We start from the raw sequence: 23333 nt of genomic DNA on the forward strand, positions 1-23333 counted from the left end.
TTTTTGTTTGGTTTGGTTTGGGTTGTGATTCTAAGAATCACATCGTTTATTGCTTTTCTGAATCTGTGGACTCCTGACTTTATACTCCCCTTCTTTGAGCATTTTTTTTAGGTAATATTTAGCCATCTTTTCTGTATCAATTTAGGAACTGGACTTCTCTACACAAAAAAGGGATCCAACTATACAAGCTTAAAAGACAGGAATTTATTTTTCTCATGGAATTGGAAGCTGGAATGGGCAGTCCAGATCTCATTCAGCCATTTTTGCAAGAAAAGCCTCCTTCTTTCAGTATTTAAGTTTCTGTCACTTTTTTTCCCTTATCTGAGAAGGCTGTTCTCCTTCATCCTACTATTTGTATTCTGGGGCAGGGAGGGATAGGAAGGGTGAGACAAAATGCCAAAGGGATATGCTTTTCAAAAAGGCTTTTCTAGAAGCACACATCCACTGACACTTCACATACTTCTGTCCACAACTGTAGTGTATGGCCACTCTGGCTGCAGGAGAGTCTGAGGAGGTGAGTATTGCTTCTTTCAACAAAATTGCTCCTAGTAAAGGAAAACGGAGACACTGGAAATTAGAAATGCAGCCAGCATAGTTTGCCTCAGGTCAAAAGATTTCTTTTATAATTTCTTTCCGTGTTCCTCAGTACAATCATAATAATAGAACCTCTTTTATCTAAAAATAGCTTATGCTTTCCAAGGAATATGAAGAAACCATTCCACATAGACATTGCTCTCTAGACAAAATCTTTGAAAGACTACCTGTGTACCTATCTTCTACCTGAGGACATGCATAAAATAAATATTCCTAAAACACTCTCCTTCTTCAAGAAACCTCAAGTTGATATGAAATCAGAATCCAGATAAACTGATTCTCCAGTTTCTTTTTTTCTCTGGATGATAACATTTTGTCCATTCCAGAGCCCTCCCTCACAGATCTGAGCTGTAAAATCTTTCAACTTTAGACTTTCTTAAATCTGTCATTATGCTACATCATGGGAATTTATAAAACCATAATTTGCTTTAGACATAGACATTTCTAGTATTTTAAAGTTCTGCTACAAAAAATAATATTCATGATGTGTTTTAGTAAATAGTTTAAAATGTGTAATATCTGGGGCCGGGCGCGGTGGCTCATGCCTGTAATGCTAGCACTCTGGGAGGCCAAGGCGGGTGGATTGCTCGAGGTCAGGAGTTCGAAACCAGCCTGAGCAAGCGCAAGACCCCGTCTCTACTATAAATAGAAATAAATTAATTGGCCAACTAATATATATAGAAAAAATTAGCTGGGCATGGTGGCGCTTGCCTGTAGTCCTAGCTACTTAGGAGGCTGAGGCAGCAGGATTGCTTGAGCCCAGGAGTTTGAGGTTGCTGTGAGCTAGGCTGACGCCAGGGCACTCACTCTAGCCTGGGCAACAAAGCGAGACTCTGTCTCAAAAAAAAAAAAAAATGTGTAATATTTGGTAATTATTTCACTGTTATTTATTATACTCAATCAATCTGAACACTTTCTTTTTTGTCTTTTGGGAGCTGATATAGGAAACTGGAAATATGAAAATAAGTATGAAAATAAAATAAACTTTTAAATCAAATGTCTATAGATTTTCTGTTTATAATTTTCATCTCATTTAGCCATTAGACTATGGTTCTTTATTTTTACTAGCTTCCCCATTAATTCATTTTACTTTTTCCTGGATGCATTTTAAAGTAGATACAAATATCCGTGTATCTATCTCTGCATTCTGCAGTATATAGAGAGTTTAATATTTATTTGAGTTTTTTATTGGTTGGTTGATGTAACATTTACATACAATAAAATGCACAATTTCAAAGTGTACATTGGCTGATATTTTGTTTTTTTTTAAGACAGTGTCTTGCTTTTGCCCAGGATCTAGTGCAGTGGCATCATCGTAGCTCCCTGCAACCTCAAACTCCTGGGCTCAAGCAATCCTGCTACCTCAGCCTCCTGAATAGTTGGGAATACAGGTGTGCACCATGATACTCGGCTAATTTTTTTATTTTTAGTACAGATGGTTCTCACTCTTATTCAGGCTAGTCTCAAACTCCTGAGCTCAAAACAATTTTCTAGCCTCGGCCTCGCAGAATGCTAGGATTACAGGCGTGAGCCACCATGCCTGACCAATTGTCTGAGTTGTGAAGAATGAATATCATTATATAAATGAAATCTTTATCAAGATAGAGAATATTCCCATCACTGACACATTTTCTTAATTTCCCCTCCCACTCAATTCTTATCCACACCCCTTCAAAGGCAATCAGCATTATGATTTTTTTCCCCATAAACACCAGTTTTATCTGTTTTACAAATTCATGTAAATGAAATCATTCAGTATACACTCTGGAAAAGGCTTATTTCATGCAATAAAATATTTTCTAGACTTATTCATGCCATTGTATGTATCACTAGTTTGTTCCTTTTCATTGCTGAGTAGTATTTCATTGTATGAATTAACACAATTGTTTAAAATAATTCTATTAAAGGATACCTGTAATGTTTCTATTTTAATTTTTTTTTATTTTTGACCATGATGAAATAAAATTTATATGAGTACACATCTACAGGTATTTTTGTGAAAATAAGTTTTCATTTATATTACATAAATGCCTAAGAGGGGAAGGCTGGGTCACAGGATAGTTTATTTTTATTCAAATAAAAAAGAAAAAATAACTTCCATATTATACTCTAAAGATTTTATTTATATAGTAATATTCATTCATCACAACTCAGACAATCAGTCAGGTGTGGTGGCTCATGCCCGTAATCCTAGCACTCTGGGAGGGCAAGGCTAGAAAATTGTTCGAGCTCAGGAGTTTGAGACTAGCCTGAACAAGAGCGAGAACTGTCTCTACTTAAAATTTAAAAAAAAAAATTATTCTAAAGAGGTTTCTAAAGAGTATTCTAAAGCGGTTTTATCATTTTATATTCAACCACCTATATATGAGAGGTCTGGTCCATATTCCTATCAACATTTGATGTTAGCGGTCATTTTCACTGCAGACATTCTGATGGATGTGCAGTAGTATTTCATTACTTTTCATTTGTATTTTCTTGATGACTAATGATGTCGATCTGTGCTTCTTTGACTTGGCCTCAGGTATGCATTGTTCCATTGTCAGCCAGAGATTTTTGTCAACATTTTACATAGAATTTGGAACTCCTCATCTCTGTATTTTCAAATCTAATATTTCCAATAGATTTTCTTTTATATTTGCTACTCCTCTGCTGATATTTCTTGTATTTTCACTCATTATAAGCATATCTCTTTCACTTCAATGATTATAGTCAAAATAGCTGTTTTAGTGTCTTTGTCTGATAATTACAACATCTGAGTTAATTAGTAATTACCATCTGTTGATATTTTTTTCTTTGCTACTAGGTCACATTTCCCAGTTGTTGAATAATTTAATTTTGTCCTCAACATTGTGAATAGTATGTTAGATATATTCTAGAATCCTTTATATTGCTTTAAAGAATATTGATGTTTTTGTTTTAGTAGGAAATTAACTTATTAGACAAATTTCCAACTTTCATGCCTACACTGAGTGGCAATTCATATCTTCATTCAGTTCCTTGTGCTTTAGTTAGTTGCAGGCTTCTTTCAATTTGACCTTCATCCCTCTGGTTCAAGGGATCATGCAGTGACTTGAGTTTGTGAAAGAATTAGGAATTCCCTCTTTATCTCTCCTTAATGGGGACTCCTTCCCTTACTTTTCAGCAGGTCTAGTTTCCTGGAGCTTCTTCACTTGGTTACTCCAACTTAAAAGACACTGTTTTTCTTTCAGACTTCTGAAATGAGGTACTGCCATTTTTGTGACTGGTTTTCTTTAAGAAAAAGCCACAAAAACATGGAAATCACTCCATGCTGATTGATTCTTCCAAGTGTTGCCTTCCCCCAAATTTTCTACTTTTTTAAGCTGTAGAGTTCCCAGGTAGTGTTGTGTTTTGCTTTATTTTTCCCCAAAGTTGTTAATAACTTATTTGTGTGAGGACTAATATGTTAGAGGTTCACTCCTTCATGTCAGGCATGAAATTCTGGTAGCATTATGTATAGACTTAACTGTGTCTGACTAAAACTCTGACTTCTAAAGTTTCACCAATATCAGTGAGTAGTTAAAGGAGAGGCCTTATATAAAAGTATTTTTATGGGGCTTTTCCATTTAAATGACACTACTGAACCAGCATCAAATGAATTCAGGGCATTTCTACTGTATCTGCTATAGGTAACAACTCCGTTAGTCCAATTATTCCACTAGTCTCTTTCATTTCTGCAATCTTGGTACTGTTTAGACAAGTAAAAAATTTAAAAAGGGGATATATGATTCAAGTAGTGGGACTGGGAAAAAACTAACATTACTGTGTCTACAATGTACTAAATGTTTTATTAGAGAAATGAACTCCAAATATTGGCTCTGCCTAAGTTTATCCTACCTACTGAATCTTTCTATGTGGCTCTGACTAATGAAAACTTGGACTTTGAATTCTCAAACATGATTTAAACTAGTATAAGTAAAAAGATGTTTAAAAAATCTATTCATTACATGACTCTCAAATTTAAAAATTTCCATGATAATTTAGTATTTGTAAACAAAGTAAGCTGGAATTTTAAGATACAATTCAGGAGACAGAATAGAAGACAAAATGGATGCATAAAATAAGTACAATATACAAAATAATTTCCTATCTGCCAAAAAAAAAAAAAAGATTTAAGAAGATACGATTTTCTTCATTTGTGCATAATATGGCAGCAAGAATAAATACGCCTTAAGATTTTTCCCAGGTTAATATTTTATGAACCTTTGTTTAACTTGCTGATTAAAATTAATTTCAATAGTCAACTTTCTTTCTTTTCATTTTCATATGAAATGGTTTTTATATCTCATGAATTAGTGATGGCATGTCTACTTCAGGTTTTAGAAATAATATACATTATTTAACTTAAACAATAAACTAATTTAGAGTATTTGTGATTATTTTACAGGTACATCATTATTATTATATATCTTGTAATAAATTAAGCAAAAAGAATGCAATTATTCTTTCAAATTATTCTGTTAATATTTTAATACATTAAAAATCACATTAAGTTTAAGATCAGAGTGAAAAATGTCCTTTATGTTTAATGAAATCCAATCATTCTTTATGATTAGCCAGCCTACTTTCATAAAGCCTTCCCCATATTCTCACCTCTTCTGCTGGCATGTCATTCACTTAGAATTGATCATGTGCTATCTTTTGATATCACTTTCATTTGTAGTATTATTTCCATTTTTCATGCATATCTATCTAAGTTCCCCTAAATGAACTTAAATCTTCTCAAAAAGATTATGTAGTAGTCCAAGTTATTCCTACGCAGGGACTCAGCAACATACATGCATGATCTGTTGACTGCATATAAAAATGAAATATATATCACTGTTTCAAAATATGAAATATCTCAATAACAGTTTAAAATGCTTAAATAAATTAATCAAAGTGAAGGAAAAATATACTTTGTTAATGTAAACCTTGATTTGATTTGGTAGTAAGCTAAAGCAATTGTTTGATATAAAAGTAAGTCCATGTCCAATGAGCATGTCATGGAGAAGAGAGCTTATGTCATTTCTGGAGGAAAAGACTCAAGGAAGGCAAGAACCATATCTTAAATCCAGAGATAAATGCTAGTCCTATTCCAAAATATTACAGAAAGCTCAAGGCCTAATAGATATTTCCTTGGAAAACAAGCTAATAGGTTAAAGTACAAGGTTATTTTAAGGCTTTTGTCTCAGTACCTGACAAATTCAATTTTCATTTTCTGCTTAAGTGTTTATCACACGGATTAATGATGATTCACAACAAGGGGGACATAAAATTGTATACAGTCATGTGTCACATAAAGACTTTTCAATGAATGATGAACGAAATATATGATGGTGGCCTCATAAGATTATAATAGAGCTGAAAAATTGCCATTGCCCAATGATGTAATAGCCATCGTAACATTTTAGCACCATACATTACTTATGTTTGTGCTGATGCTAGTGTAAACAAACCTACTGTGCTGCCCATAGTAAAAAAGTATAGCACATACAATTATGCATAGTACATAAAACTTGACAATGATAATAAACTATGTTCCTGGTTTATGTATTTACTGTACTATACATTGTATCATTATTTAAAGGCTCACTCCCTACTTATAAAAGAGAAAGTTAGCTATAAAAAGCCTCAGGCAGGTCCATCAGTAAGTATTCCTAGAAGAAGGCAATCTTATCATAGGGGATGGTAGCTCCAGGCATATTATTGGCCCTGAACACCTTCTAATGGGACAAGGGGTGGAGGTAAAAGCCAATATGTATGTAATGTGTGTTTGTTTATTAGGTTTGTTTTTCTCTGTACTTTTTAAAAAACTTTTCTAGATTTAAGGGATAAAAGTGCAGTTTTGTTATATGAATATAGTGTAAAGTGGTGAAGTCTGGGCTTTTAATGTAACATCACCAAAATAGTGTACATTGTACCATTAAGTAATTTCCCATTGTCTACCACTTCCTACCCTTTCAGCCTTCTGATTCTCCAATGTCTATCATTTCACGCTGTATGTCTATGTGTACATGTTATTTAGGTCCCACTTATAAGTGAGAACATGCAGTATTTGTCTTTCTATGTCTGATTTGTTTCACTTAAGATAATGGCCCTTAGTTCCATCCATGTTGCTGCAAAAGACATAATTTCATTCTTTTTTATGGCAGAATAGTGTTCCATTGTGTATATGTATTTTTAATTAAATCATCCATTGATGAAACTTTGGTTGATTCCATCCTTACTACTGTGAATTGTGCTGCAATAAACATAAAAGCACAGGTATCTTTTTGATATAATCATTTATTTTCCTTTGAGTAGATACCCAGTGGTGGGATTGATAGTTCAAATAGCAGATCTAGTTTTAGTTCTCTGAGAAATCACCATACTGTTTTCCATAATGGTACTAACTTGCCATCCCCCCAACAGCATATAAGCATTCCCTTTTTACCTTATCCTCTTCAATATCTGTTTGCTTTTTTTTGATGTTTTAATAATGGCCATTCTGACTTGTGTAAGGTTGTCTTTCATTATAGTTTGAATTTGCAGCTAATTATATTTTTAATCTGATGATTAGTGATGTTGAACATTTTTTCATATGCTCATTGGCCATTTGTATGTCTTCTTTTGCAAAATGTCCGTTCATGCCCTTTGCCTACTTATTAATGGAATTATTTGCTTTTTTAAACTTTTGTTGTTGAATTGTTTGAGGTCACTGTAGATTTTGGATATTAGTCCTTTGTAGAATGCATAGTTTGAGAATATTATCTCCCATTCTGTAGGCTATCTGTTCACTCTGTTGATTATTTGTTTTTCTGTGCAGCTTTTTGGTTTAGTTAAGTCTGATTTTTCTATTTTTGTTTTTGTTACATTTGCTTTTGAAATCTTAGTCATGAGCTCTTTACCTAGGCCAATGTACAGAAGAGTTTTTCCTAGGTTTTCCTCTAGAATTTTTATTGTTTCACATCTTACATTTATGTTTTTAATCTATCTTGGGTTAATTTTTGTGTATGATGAAAGATACAGGTCCTGTCTCATTCTTCTACATATGACAATCCAATTTTCCCAGCACCATTTATTGAATAGGGTATCCTATCCCCAGTGTATCTTTTTGTTAACTTTATCAAAGATCAGTAGGCTATGGATATGTGGCTTTATTTCTGGGTTCTCTATTCTGTTCCATAATTTATGTGTCTATTTTTATACCAGTGCCATGCTGTTTTGGTTACTAGAGGTTTGCTATATAATTTGAAACCAGGTAATATGTTGCCTTCAGCTTTATTCTTTTTGCTTCAGGTAGTTTTTGCTATTTGGGCTCTTTTTTGTTCTATATGACTTTTAGGATTTTTTTTTCTAATTTGGGAAAAATTTTATTTGTATTTTGACATAAATTGCATTGAATCTATAGGTTGTTTGGGGCAGTGTTGTCATTTTAATGACATTTTTTCCAATGTATGAGCATGGGTTGTTTTTCCATTTGTTTGTATTATCTAAAATTTCTTTCATCAGCAGTTTGTAGTTTTCCTTGTAGAGATTTTCACTTTCTTGGATAAATGTATTGCTAGGTATATTATTTATTTTTTGTAGCTACTTTATTTATTATTTGTAGTAAATGGAATTGACTTCTTGATTTGGTTCTCAGTTTGATCATTATTGGTGTATAGAAATGCTACTGATTTTTGTATGTTGATTTTGTATCCTGAATCTTTACTAAATTCATTTATCAAATCTAGGAGTCTTTTGGCAGTCTTTAAGATTTCCTACGTATATGATTACCTCATTGGCAAACAGATAATTTGACTTCCTCTTATACAATCAGGATGTCTTTTATTTCTTTCTTTTGCCTGATTTCTCTGGTTAGGACTTCTAGTAATATGTTGAATAGGAGTGGTAAAAGTGGGCATTCTTGTCTTGTTCCAATTCTAAGGGGGAATGCTTTCATTTTTTCCTTGCATATAACATTGGTTGCAGGTTTTTCGTTTATTATTTTGAGGTATGTTCCCTCCATACCTATTTTGTTGAGGGTTTTTATGATAAAGGGATACTGAATTTTATCAAATGGTTTTTATGCATCTATTGAAAGGAACATGTGGCTTTGATTTTTAATTCTCTTTATGTGGTAGATCATGTTTATTGATTTATATATGTTGAAATATATATTTTTAATGCTTTCAACTGTATTTTGTGACTCCTTCAAGGAATTTTCCATTTCCAGAAGTTCTCTTTATTTTTTTAAGTATATATATATATATATATATATATATATATATATATATATATATATCTTTGGTAAATTTCCTATTCATATTCTGAATTGATTTTCTGATTTCTTTGAATTGGCTTTCAGATTTCTCTTGAATGTCATTGAGCTTCTTTAACATATTAATATTTTGAATTCTTTATCTGGCATTTCAAAAGTTTCAATTTGGTCATGATCCATTGCTAGAGAGTTAGCATGATCTTTTGGGTGTGTTGTTAACACTGTTTTCTCATACTTCCAGAATTGCTATGTTGGTTTCTTCTCATCTGGAGAAACTAGCTCTTCTCATTTTAGAATTTACTTTTCTTTGGATGGGATTTGTTGGTGGTTTTTTTCCCCCTTGGGTATGTGATTATAATATATGTTTTGTAGAGTCATTTGGCTTTGGCATTTGGGTGTTTTCAGTGGCAAAGACTGTATAAATTCCTTGTTTCTACAGAGCCTTAGAATGGTGGCTTTCGCAAATGCTGGTTGTGGTAGCAATCTATGGAACAAGTGAGCAGCCCACGGCCTCAGGAAGAGCCAGCAGAGGTCTCCAAAAGGTTATCTCATTCCCAAGTGCTGTGCACTTATGTCAGCAGATTTTGTATTAGGCTGTACAGTTCCACCTGTAAGCCAGTAGATGGCACTTGCAGGTAATAGCCAGCTGCAGCAGTAGCAGTCAGGTTTATGCTTGAACTTTACCAGAAGTCCTCAGTTTCCACAGGCAATGGGCTGGTCTGTGGTTTGCACAGTGGCTTGAACTCTCTTCTCATCCCCAGAGTGGGGAACAAAGCTCTGCAGAGTTTGACCAAGCAAGCACCATCCCTTGATGGGAATGTTGAGGGAGCTGCGGAAGAAATCGACCAAGGTCTCCACAGCCTTGGCGGGAACAAATACAATCCATTTCTCTCTCATGCCCCCATCCTAGTGCTCAAGAATCTCCATGCAGTCAGACACCACTATCTATCTCAAGGCTGCAATGTAGCTGAGGGTCATAAAAGACACCTGCTCCGTGGCTCACAACCAAAATGGCTGTAGTTCAAAACTCAAAACGCACAGCTCCCTGGCTCTCCTGCTTTCTGCTGCAGGATCAGAGGGGGAAGGTGCCCTGTCTTTCACATAACCTTGGGTTCAGGGGCCACACTATCAGTGGGGACATAGTCATCCCTGACCGTCCCAGAAAGGCTGTCCTCTAGTGCTTCTGTGCCAACTTACTGTGGGAGCAGCTATGACTACGGCTATGTCTGCAGCAGGGGGCGGAGCGGGAGGAGGAATCCGCCTCTCCACGCCTGGGCCTGAGCACTGAGCCCACTTGGCCAGTGAGATGGAATTGCACTCCTGCCTTACAGAGCAGAGCACAGTGTGTGTCTCTGCTGAAAGCAGCACTGCCACTCCCAGCCCACAAGTGGGAGCGCTCAGGCTTAGGAGAGTATGCACTCTGGCTTCCTTCGTCCCTGGGGTACTCCGTTGGTGTGCTGCACTCTCCCTTCCCTTAGAAGCAACCTCCCTGGGGACTAAGCCAGTGGGAAACCTGCAGCTCCCCTTGGTCCAGCCAGCCCTATATTGCCGCTGCCCTCTGAGTGGGCACTGAGGAATGTGAGCTGCAGCTCCTGCGACGCAGAAACGCAAGGGCTGAGATTCCTTTGGCAGGACACAGTCTCCTGATGGCTGCACTTCAAGTACGGCGTCCAACCACTGCCATTTGTGTCTGCGGGGAGGGTGAGAGGCCTGGCACGGAGAGCACCATCTGGTACAATGCCCTGAAGAAGCCCCTCATCACCACCCACACCAGTATTTGGTTTCACGAAGGCAGAGGATCTCTCCCACATGTCAGATACTGGATGTTTGCTGTAGGGGTGAGAGGAGCCAAAACACTTCCACCCACAACTTTCCGAGCAATACCAAGTGGCTCAGGGCTCCCGGCCAATTTCTGCCATCCTCTTGCTTCCTTCTTTTTCTGTGCCCCAGCTTCTTCCCATGAGTTCTCTGCTGTGCTACATTGCTCTCCTCTTGATACTCTGAGTTGTGATTAATTACTTGTAACTTTGGTTCTTCTTTCTGAGAAAAACTGATGTCCAACATCTCTATTCAAACTTCCTGAACTCACACCCCTGTGTCTTAGTTTTTAACAAAAACATTTAAAATGTAAAAAATAAATTAAAAAGTTTAAAAATAGAAAAAAGCTTATATAATAAGGATATAAAAAGGAAATATTTTTGTACAGTTTTACAACGGGTATGTGTTTTAAGCTAAGTGTTATTACAAAAACTTAAAAAATTAAGAAATTAATAAAGTAAAATAATTACTGTAAGCTAAGGTCAATTTATTATTAAGAATGAAGAATTTTTAAAAATAAATTTAGTGTACCACAAGTGTACAGTGTTTATAAAATCCACAGTAGTGTACAGTATTGTCTAAGGCTTTCATGTTCACTTTTTACTCATTCATTGATTCACCTAGAGCACTTCCAGTCCTGAAAAGTCCAGTCATGGTAGGTGCTGCATATAGATGTACCATGTTTTATCTTTTATACTATAATTTTACTGTACTTTTTCTGTTCAGATAGGTTTAGATACACAAATACATACCATTGTATTCCAAGGGCCTATAGTATTCAGCATAATAACACGTTGTACAGGTTTGTAACCTAGGAGCAATAGGCTATGCCATATGCCTAGGTATGTGGTAGGCCATACCATCTAGGTTTGTGTAGTACACTCTATGATGTTCACACAACAAAACTGTCTGATAACACATTTCTCAGAATGTATCCCCACTGCTAAAGGACTCATGATAAACTATGTACTACTATTCTTGAAATATTTTGTTCAAGCTAATATTTTGTTCAATAAAAACAAGCTAATGTTTTTATAAACAATAAATAAATTAAACAAACTAATATTTACAATAAACTAATATAAACAATAAAACAAGCTAATATTTTGTTCAATAAAATATAAAATATGTTTAAAGTATTATCAAATGTATACACCTGTTATTCATGTGTTCCTTCAATCAGCTGAATCTAGAATTTCAACTAATATCATTATAAATCTTTGAAATATTTTCATATTAAAAGTGTCCCATCCTTAAAATATTTGGAAACCAACTCTATTTTTCTTTTTTCCAAGTGACTTTGATTATTCCTTATGTTATTTAGTTACCTATACAAATTTAGTATTGAAAATAAAGTTTAGAGATGTCATGATTAGGCATCTCAGAAAATTTACTGCTTTACAATAAAAATTAAACAAAATATGATGCTTTAGACATAAAGGCTCTATCTGCTTCTAGCCTAAGGACTGTAAAAGTGTTTTAACCTAAAAGTCTCTTAGGTCATTTTAAAATAAATGGTTTATTCTTTTTTTTTTTTTTTGAGACAGAGTCTCGCTTTGTTGTCCAGGCTAGAGTGAGTGCCGTGGCGTCAGCCTAGCTCACAGCAACCTCAAACTCCTGGGCTCGAGTGATCCTTCTGCCTCAGCCTCTCGAGTAGCTGGGACTACAGGCATGCGCCACCATGCCCGGCTAATTTTTTATATATATATCAGTTGGCCAATTAATTTCTTTCTATTTATAGTAGAGACGGGGTCTCGCTCTTGCTCAGGCTGGTTTTGAACTCCTGACCTTGAGCAATCCGCCCGCCTCGGCCTCCCAAGAGCTAGGATTACAGGCGTGAGCCACAGCGCCCGGCCTTATTCTTTTGATATTAAGCAATTTATCTTCTGAAAATTATTTTCTACCGTAGAACAAGGACCCTATATATAATTAGGTCCCTGCATCAGGTTCTATGGGAGGTGGCAATGGTGAATATAAATGGAGAGATCTAAAAATGATTTTTCATAGGTAAAATTCATCTCCAAATGTTTTCAATTGGGATATATATAATTCCAGATTGAAGCAGCATTTTTGTTTTAGAGAACACAAAAATGAGCATATGCTTTGATCTAATTTCTTAGAAATATAAAATTCATTTAAAAAATCAATTTCCTGCGAAAATAACTACTTGTTGCATTTGTTTTAGTAACTGGTTAAATGCTGGCATCCATAGTAGAGATTTAATGTATACATTACACAAAACAAGAGCCGCTTTCATATTTATTCCATTTAGAACTATGCCATATGTATACTCAAACATAATTACATAACATATATCGAGAGCTGTGATCTTCTACCCACAGAAAAACCTTACTGGTGCTCTAGAATATGTAAAAATAACATATTAAATTCTGAAATATACATGTATTTAGTGCTAAGTATATATTGCTCATTTCTGTTTAAAAGTGCTGATAGATGTTAGTTAAAATTTGAATATTATAAAATGAACATGTATCATATAAAAACTCTCACAAACTATAAGTTTTAATAAAATAAAAATAAAATTGTTGAGATTTTTTTCTTCACTATTGGTCATATCTTCTCATCCTCCCAAATTTGTGAGGAATATCCCAGCATCCTAGAAGAGCTCTGTGGTCACTCTTCTCTATAGGTCAGAAATTACTGTGTAACTGCTACAATAAAACTAAGATTCCCAAATGCAATGGGATTAAAAGGATCCTAAGTGGTAGGGTCCAAGTGGTAGCACTCAATTACCAAACACAAGGTAACCATGATTACTGTAAGGGACAGCAGATACAAAGCAGTGATCAGAATAGTTAGACTCACAGAGACCTAAGATGTTGGCTAGTTGGTCATGGTTTCCCTAGAAAAATATATATATATTAAATTCTTACTTAATCTGTATAAGTAGAAGATTTCTAGATTCTGTGATCAGAATATAACCTCAGTCATCAGGACAAACTCATGACCCCTTAATCAATTCCAGACTTGTACAGTTAACATACCAAGAATCTCTTGAACTAAGGGAAAGCTGGGTCCAATTGAGGAAGGACATAATTGTTTTTACAAAATTAAGTACCTACAAAAATAATGGTTTTAGTGATTATCAAGGTTACCCAAAGCAGCACACAATAAATTTAAAATGAGAACAAATCTAAAATGTGTTTAGAATATTTAGATCTATTAGCAAATAAGATCATATTTGAAATGAAGCACCCATGAAAATGAGGACACATGGTATATTTAATCCATAAATGACAAACTTTCTCTGAATTTGCTTCTCTTTCTGATTTAAAGAAAACATTTTATTTTTTGTATCTTCAGAATCACAGCAAGAAACAATGGCTCTTATGATCTTTTAAATTTGGCTAGAATTTTTAAAAATTACTCCTTTTTCATTTTGCACTTCCTGGGCCAGAATGAAACTATTAAGACAACATCCTTGTGAATTAGTACTTGAAAATAATTTCATTGTTACTTTTTCTGTAAAAATCTCAAAGAAATTTAGAATAAATATCTACAAGTCAGCTAAAACCCTTAACAAGTCAACCAGGTGAGAGAGAGACTTAAAGAAACTTAGTAAATATAGGATAAAATAATTTGACTGAGTAAAATACATAATATTTATATTAATAAGAGAAATGGGTTAATTTATTATATTTAGAAAAAACAAGATTTGAAACTGCACCACAAAGTAAAATATAACAGCTTTCTACATGTAGGTAATCTATCCAAAACAAAGCGATTCAAAAGGATTTAAAATAAAGAGGGAATACATCTAAACCTTCCAAGGGAAAGGCTAAGATATACAATGTAACCCAAAGGTCAAAAAAAGGGAAAAAACAAACAAACAAACAAACTTTTATCGGTGGTGGGCAAATGGGAGGGGGGAGGAGGGTAAGAATTTACACTTACAAAATAGGTGCGATGGGCACCACCTGAGAGTAGGACATGCTTGATGTTTTGGTAAGGCTAGGGGGGAGGGCGTGGGGAGAAATGGCAGGGGCAATATATGTAACCCTAACAATATTTGTACCCCCATAATATGAAAAAATAAAAAAAAATAAAGAGTTAGGAAATAGCATTATAATATGTGCACATACTAATACAACAAGAGTGAGCTCCTGATCTCAGACAAGGTAAAATTCAGACAGTAAAGTCTCAGATAATGGAGAGGCATTTTTTCTTCCCTGCAGGAGGAAAAAAAAAAAAAAAAAGGCCTCCAAAGGTCTTTTTTATTCCCATGTTCATTATTTTGAAACCATATGAGAGATAAAGCTTTTCTCAGACTGTTCACTAATTAGGTAAAAAAATTAAACAACCAACCAACCAAAGAAACAAACAAACACCTCATAACTGATAAGCAGTTTCCTGAAATAACACTGAGATCCCCTGCAATGCTAATATGAACAACCAGCTGGCAAAAGATGATAAGGACGCAGTCATATTTTTAATTGGCGCTTGTTCTGAACACTTATATTAGAATAGTTATAATACCAACTACATGAATAAGTGACAATTATTATATGTTAACAAAAATCACATTTCTCTTAATTCATAAAGATAAAAAGTAAAAAAAATATATACATATATAATCACAGTTAGAGGAACCTTATTGAAATGAATGTTTATTCCTTACAAAAATTGAGAACAACTACATTTCTACAGTGATTGCACTTAGTGTAACACGTGTTTAAAAAATTAATCTTAACTCCATGCCAGTTTCAGTCTAGTAAGTAGAATGATCCAAAGTTATATGCTTAGACTGTTAGCATTATATTCTTTTAAGCTCTCATGATTTGATGGAAAATTGATAGAAGACTTGACTTGTAATGTTAAGTCTCCCAATAATCTAATTTTTAAATTTCAGAAAACAATTTTATTTTACTGAGCCCCCCATATGCTTACTTACAAAATATAGTGTTCAATTAAATTGTATTCAGTAGCAATTTCTGTTCTAACATTTTGAAGTGTTTAACTTTTTAGAATCCTTTATTGAAATATAAATACTCAAAATTAATTATCTTATGCTACTTTCAAACTTTTCTTCCTTAAAATTATAATACACATATTGCATATATAATTACATGAGCAAAGTAAGTGAATTGCACATCAATAACTAAAACAAATTTGCATAATGTAATACTCTTGCTAAGTCTGAAAGACCCTATATACTGTTCTTTTCCCTTTTATTTTTAAAAATATTACTCTTGAACCACTAGGTTAATATCACAAATTACTAACAGTTTGTGATCCTACATTTACGAAAATAACTATATCTTTATGCAGATCTGTAATCTCTGTACTTTGAATAATTTGTAGATACTGATAGATTTTATGGGCATCTATGCATGAAGACTAAACAATTGCAAATAAATGTGTTGTGATAAAACAAAGTATATAACAAGGTTATTACTACAAATTTGTGATGTATATATTCATTAAATAGATAAGTGAATGAGAGAAAGGGAGCTATAGCACATTTAAAAATTTTTTAAATTATTGTTATATTAGTTTTATATTATTTCAGAGTATTACAGGGGTACAAATGTTTTGGTTACACAAATTGCTTTTGTACAGTTTGAGCCAAAGTCGTAAGTGTGCCCATCACCCAGATAATGTGCCTTGTACCCATTAAGTGTGAATTTACCAACTCCTCCTCTCCCTTGCCAGCTGCTTGATTTCTGATGAGTTTTATTTTCATATGTGCACATAAGTGTTGTTCAGTTAGTTTCAATTTAATGGTGAGTACATGTGGTATTTGCTTTTCCATTCTTGTGAAATTCATTTCGAAGAATGGTCTCCAGTTCCACCCAGGTTAATACAAGAGATATTAGTTCAACATTTTTTATGGCTGAGTAGTACTGCATAGTATACATATACCACATTTTATTAATCCACTTATATATTGATGGGCACTTGGGTTGTTTCCATATCTTTTCAATTGTGAATTGTGCTGCTATAAACATTTGGGAGCAGCTGTTTAATGGTAGCTCACTTTTAGTTCTTTGAGGTATTTCCATACTATTTTCATAGAGATTGTACTAGTTTGCAGTCCTACCAACAGTGTGATTAGAGATGTTGAGCATTTTTTCATAGGTTTTTGGCCATTAGTCAATCTTCTTTTGAAACATTTCTGTTCCTGTCTTTTGCCTACTTTTTAATGGGGTTGTTTGATTTTTTTCTTACTGATTTGCTTGATTTCTTTGTAGATTCTGGTTATCAGCCCTTTATCAGATGTATAGCATGCAAACATTTTCTTCCATTCTGTAGATTGTTTATTATTAGCTCTATTGATTGTGTCCTTGGCTGTGCAGAAGCTTTTAAAATTTGATTAAGTCCCGTTTATTTGTTTCTGTTGATGCTATGATTGCTTCCAGGGTCTTCTTCACAGATTCTTTGCCTAGGCTGATGTCTATATGAGTTTTTCCAACATTTTCTTCTAGAATTCTTAGAGTTTCATGCATTAGGTTTAAGTCTGTTATCAATCGTGATTCAATTTTTGTGAGTGATGAGAGGTGTGGACCCTGTCTTAGATTTTTATAACTGTATTCAGAACCCCATCTTTAGATTCATCCAAAAGGGGGGCAGAATGTCCACCAAGATTCATATATTCAGGATTTCACCCAAATAAGAAGAGTGATTGTGAGACAAATAATTTAAAAGTCTACTCTGGTTATCAAAACTATTCATCAGAATACTATATTGGCTGGGTCAGTGTTTCTGGGATTTCTAAGACCACTACCCTGACCTATGGTGATTCACTAAAGTTAGGTCTGCCTCAGTGTTCCCTTGTCCTTGGTTCTCAGTGTCAGGAATGAGTACTGGTACAGAGTTAAGCCGATGACAGAGTGATCACAAACACAAAGCAATCCCACACGCACATTGTTTATTGCAAAGCGAAAGTATGTCTCGGAGAGACAAGTGATTCTCCGCTAATGGAGAAGACACTGAAGTCTTAGCACACACTGTCTTTCATATGCTCAGTAGTGTGTCCTGCCTTTCTCCTGGGTGGATTGGTTACCATTTTCTGCCTTTGGGTGATTGACATGTTGGGGTTATTTATCAGGTTACACATATAACAGCTTCCTTTCTATGCATACATCTTCCCAGAATCCTTCACAAAAAAACTAAGTGGGGTGGGGGGAAAATGCTAATTAGATGGTAATGAGCCTCAGGTCAGTTAAGGTCCCTAGGACCTCCTCACTGCACATGCTCAGTCTAAGAAAAAGTCTCTGGCCACAAATATCTGATATTGTGGTTTCTTTTCTGCATTCTGATTGGTTCCCACCCTCCACCTTTAGGCACTTTCTCTATCTGCCTTGCCTCCTGCTTGCCCTCCACCCAGACCTAACACTAAGACACATGGGACTCTGCAGATAGTTGTGTTCACTTCTAAAATGTATTGCAGTAAAAGGATATACAATAGGATTAGCAAAGGAAAAAGACACAGAAAAAGTCTGTAGAAATCCATACACAGTCTTGGAATGTTGTCTTCCTCCCCAAAAAGAGCACACCAAACACACGCCTTTCCCAGGCAGTGAAAAGTGCAGGAAAATATATGCAATGTTTCTGCCACGGGAAGCCCGTTAGAGACTCAGAGGTTGTATTAATTTGCTAGGGCTGCTGTAACAAAGTATGACAGACTGGATGGGTTAAACAATAGAAATTTATTTTCTTTCCATTCTGGAGGCTACAAATCTGAAATCAAGGTGTCAGCAGGGTTGATGTCTTTATGATTTTCCATCTGGTCAGGTCTGTGTCCCAATCTCCTCTTCTTGTAAAGACACCAGATATTGGAATAGGGCCCATCCTAATGACTTCATTTTACCTTTATTGCCTATTTAAAGACCCCATCTGAAAATACTGTCACATTCTGAGATACTGGAAATTAAGATTTCAACATATAAAGTTTTGGAGGCATAATATATCCAATAACAGATTCCAAAGTTTTTATGGAGACTGATCAAGTTAAGCACCTGCTCCTAGTAAATATCAAAATTTCAAACTCCTAGATATATGGCAGGCATTCAGCATAAACCACATTGTTAATACAAATAGTGTAGGCACAATGAACTAGCCTTATCAGTTTGTGAATAGTTAAACTGCCAAATTCCCAGGCACCAGCCAAAGCCAAACTGTGCAATAGGCATTTCTAAAAGAGAGCAGTCTCAGACCTACTTTGTTAAATTTTTTGTGCTCAGTCAAGCTGATAATTACAAAGTCATTTTCAACTTGTGGTATATTTTTATGTCAAATATATACATTTTATTTATTGTGATTATTTATTTTTGCTTTTATTTTTATAAAACAAAAATTATAAAATTTTGCAGTTTAGTCCATAATAAGCATTTTGGTTACTTTTCCTCATCACCTTTGGACCCTTTATCTATCACCTAAACTTAAATAATTTAAAAAGTAACTGATAATTATCTAAGGATTTTGTTTAAAGTTGGCAGAGTAAAAGTTTCTTTACCCTGGTCAAAAATATAGACTGAAAATTGAAGGAAATAAGAGGGGAATCTCTATATCTCTGAAATAAAAGAATAATCATATAAACTAGTTTTAGCCATTACCTAAAACTACAACCTATAAGAAAATTCTATTTGCTATATTAATAAAAAGAGGACACTAACTGCAGGTATATACCTTCTCACTTCTTCATTTGTGGAAGGATACATTAGTGTACCTGCTTTGAGAGAAGCATGACAATATCTATTTAAAAAAAAAATACAAATGGGCATGTCCTTTAATCCAGCAATCTAGGTAAAAGGATGCTTATTGTAGAATTTTTATAACATAAAATATTTAAACATTCATAAATAGAAAGCTAGTTGAATAAATTATGGTAATTACCGCATTAAATACCACATATATATGGTTAAAAACTAAATTAAATCCCATTGTGCTCATTTGGAATGATCTTCAAGATATATTGCTCAGTGAAAAGTATAACATGTGGAACTCTGAACACTTAATGTTTCATAAGATATGTTTACAAGTTATATAAGGATACACAAACTACTGTTGTTTGCTTCTGGGTTGAGAGTATTAGGATCCAGAATTAAAATGTGAATTAATTTTCTTTTTACTGTGTAGATTTTTGCCCACACATGTATATTAATTTACCAAGATAAAATGTGCTTCCTATTCCTCTAGGAGTACCAAAATGATTAAATCAACTGATAGAAGGATAAAGTTTGAGAAAAGCTATCATAGAAATCAATACATCTTGGAATTTATGATACCATAAAGGATCAGGTTGATAATTCAGACTCATAGACTCAGAGATCTTATCCAGTATCAAGCCTCATGAGTAATTTCAAGGGTACATGCAATGGTAAAGCAAAGAGAGGTCCAGGATGTCTAGTGCAGTTCACTAAGTCCTACCATATTAATACCATGTCATATGAATTCTGGCCCAAGCAAACAGATGCACTTTCTATGCAGTAACCTCACTATCACAGAAGGGACCAGTTAAGTTACAAAATATCAATATTTTATACTGAGTTACATAATTACATAACATTTTCCAAGGAGACATTATCCCATATATTTCAGTTTGTTTCCCCTAAGTAATTTAAAACAATTAAGCATATCCTGGTAAAAGTATCCTGTAGCAAAACACTCTTTTGCTATCAAAAACTTTATGGTTGTTATTGTTGTCTTGCTGGGTGATTTGTCATTAGTATGTTTATAAGAGAATTAGTTCAGGCCACTTGCCTTCTTTCTTTCCCTGAAGCACCCCCAGGGAATGGAGAGAATGTGTTGCAGAAATCCAGCTTAACTTTTTCCCTTCCAGATGGCATGGATGAGTTCCATGGACATGCTGCTCAAATATATTTACCTAGAATGAGGAGAGAGGTGGTCAATTCTTAGGGGTCAAGAAAGAAATTAGTAATTAGTATAATATACTATATAGTTAATTTACATTATTCTATATTAAGCACAGAAAATTACTGAAATGGATGAAAACAAAAATGGATTTTGATAAATAGGATTGTAATGGATTATTAAAGTATGCAAAATAGTTTAGGGATTGTTATCTCTAACATTTGAGATCTATCAAGTGGAGAAATCAATGCGTCAATCTTTTTATAACCTGCCCTTCATGCCTCTGTCAGGCTTTGTCAGAGTCATGGTACACAGTATAGATGATGAGGATACAAGAAGGTGCCTTTAATGTTGGTTTGTTATTATTTTCTTTAATTTTATACTAGTGAAATCCAACATCCCAAAGCAAATATGTACATAGTTTTTAAAAATTAAGATGTAAGAAATAAAGTTATTCAAAAAAATGGTGAGGAGAAAGAATTGTTTGGTGGTTATAACTGAGCCTATTTCAAAGCTTTACAGGCAAACATTTAATTTCTCCAAGCCCAAAGTCCATCTTTTAAAAACAGAAATCATAACTGTCTCACAATGTTAGTGAAAGGAGTGCATATTTTGTTAGCTGACTACCAGTACATATTATAGTAAGCATTACTTATCTATTGCTATATAAAATAAACTATTCTAAAACATAACATTTCAAAATAACAAACATTTAGTATCTCACAGTTTCTATGTCTAGGAGGTTTTGTGTGCATATGGCTCAAGGTCTCTTACAAGACTATGCTCAAACTGTCAGCCAGGGCTGAGGTCTCAACTGAAGGCCAGATTGAGGGAGTATTTGATTTCAACTCCAATCACATGGATGCAGGCAGGATTCAGTTGCTCAATGGCTGTTTGACTGAGGGCCTCAATTGCTCCCTAGGTGTAGGCCAGAGGCTTGCCTCAGTTCCTTGCCACGTGATCCTCTTCATAGGTAGCTCATGACATGTCAGCTGGCTTCTTTCACAGTAAGTAAACATGTGAGTAGAAGAAAGTGAGCAAGGAAAGAATACTTTGGCAGTGATATAACATCATGTTTGCCATATTCTATTTGTTAGAAGCAAGTCACTCGGTCTAGCCCACTTCTAAGTGTTAGAGACTATGCAAGAGAATGAATACTGAAGTCAGGGATCATTGGGAATCATTTTAGAAGCTGTCTACCACAATAGACCCTAAATAGTTAGGAGATATTATCATTTATATTAACATAATTTTACTGACAGTTACAGTAAATTGTATATATAATAGTAAATTATTTACTCTTCATTTATATATAAAATTATTAAACTTAAAGACCTCTATATTGTTTAGCATTGTTTTTGGAAATAATAAAGTGGGTATTTTAAAAACAAACTGCAGCTACTTGATTAGTAAAACAAAAATGCCCATTTTGCAGAATATTTTCTAGCTATTTTTTTAAACTTTTTCCCCCAAAACACATTTAACATATGATAACAGTGACTGAGACTGTGGGGGCAATGTACTACAACAATTATAATGAAAAGAAATAAAAGTATAAAATTCAAAGTCCACCCCCTCCAGTTCTCTCACTATGATTTTAAGCTAGAAAACATGGGACAATAGTTAGGACCACATGGACGTGAGATGACTGCCCACTATTTAAATTAGTCACTTTTCCAATTGATGCTTCTCAATCAATGATATCACATGGTATAATTTTAGAGAGGAGAAAACTGAAGCCATGAGTTGAAATAAACAAGATTTAAACCCAGGCACTCTTACACTTATATCTATACTACTAACACTGTGCTATATGTTCCTAATGCCTCTTACTACCAAGAAATTTTATCCACCTGTGATGTGCTGTATGTCTGGCTACTTTAACTTTTAACACTAAACTGGAAATATTTTTATGTTTTAATATACCTTTTATTTTATATTTCACTTGGATTTTTACATATTACCAAAAAAAAGTTACTTTATTTTTTTTTCCTTTTTTTTTGTTTCATCATCTTACAGGGGTACAAATGTTTAGGTTACATATATTACCTTTGCCCCACCAGAGTGAGAGCTTCAGGCATATCCATCCCCCAGACGGCGCACACTGTACCCATTAGGTGTGATTATATCCACCCTCCTCACCCCCCTCCCACCTGCCCAACACTTGATTAATGTTATTATTATATGTGCACATAAGTGTTGATCAGTTAATACCAATTTGATGGTGAGCACATGTGGTGCTTGTTTTTCCATTCTTGTGATACTTCACTTAGTAGTTACTTGACATTTGATGAATTATTCACCTTTATAGGATGGTTTACTTCAAAATTTTGAGTCAGTTTTGTCAGCAATTTAAGGAGAAGTGGTTAATCAGAAGAAGTAACTATTTAGAAAGTAAGTTTTTATCTGGCAGAAATAGACCACTCCAGGGAGTACAGGTGGGTGATATTCATTTATGCTTTTTGCCTACTTTTACTGAATCAATTAAAGAAGGTTTATTGATTTATTTCCATATTTGTTTCTGCAAGTTCTGGGATCATTTAGAAACTCACATATATCGTGAAAGTTCTAATATCTATATTTTTGTTATTACTACATAGATTCTTATTCTGAGCCCTCTGTCATATGAATATCCTTGACAAAGCCTTTCTTGGCATGCCAATATATTAATATAACCCCAACAGCAGAATGTTCTGTAATAATTGGGTCTCAGTTGAATGGTGTCCCCCTAAAATTCATGTCTACTCATAACCTTGGAATATGAGATTATTTGGAAACAGAATATTTATAGATGTAATCTGGCTAAAACAAGGTTATAGTGGGTTAGCATGGGCCCTAATCCAAT

At 34.4% G+C, this 23333-nt stretch overlaps 1 long non-coding RNA gene across 2 annotated transcripts in view; it reads right to left on the reverse strand.

Annotated features, from left to right (window-relative positions):
* LOC105879315 (uncharacterized) overlaps positions 1-23333 on the reverse strand; it is a 214580-nt gene that overhangs the window by 185613 nt on the left and 5634 nt on the right. For both annotated transcript variants that reach the window (XR_001157708.2, XR_012920588.1), the window contains exons 2-3: positions 20378-20501; positions 461-545 (exon numbers count right to left, since the gene is read on the reverse strand). This is a non-coding gene — a long non-coding RNA (uncharacterized LOC105879315). The remainder of the gene's footprint in view (positions 1-460; positions 546-20377; positions 20502-23333) is intronic.

The sequence above is a fragment of the Microcebus murinus genome, chromosome 8, assembly GCF_040939455.1.
Source record: "Microcebus murinus isolate Inina chromosome 8, M.murinus_Inina_mat1.0, whole genome shotgun sequence".
NCBI lineage: Eukaryota > Metazoa > Chordata > Mammalia > Primates > Cheirogaleidae > Microcebus > Microcebus murinus.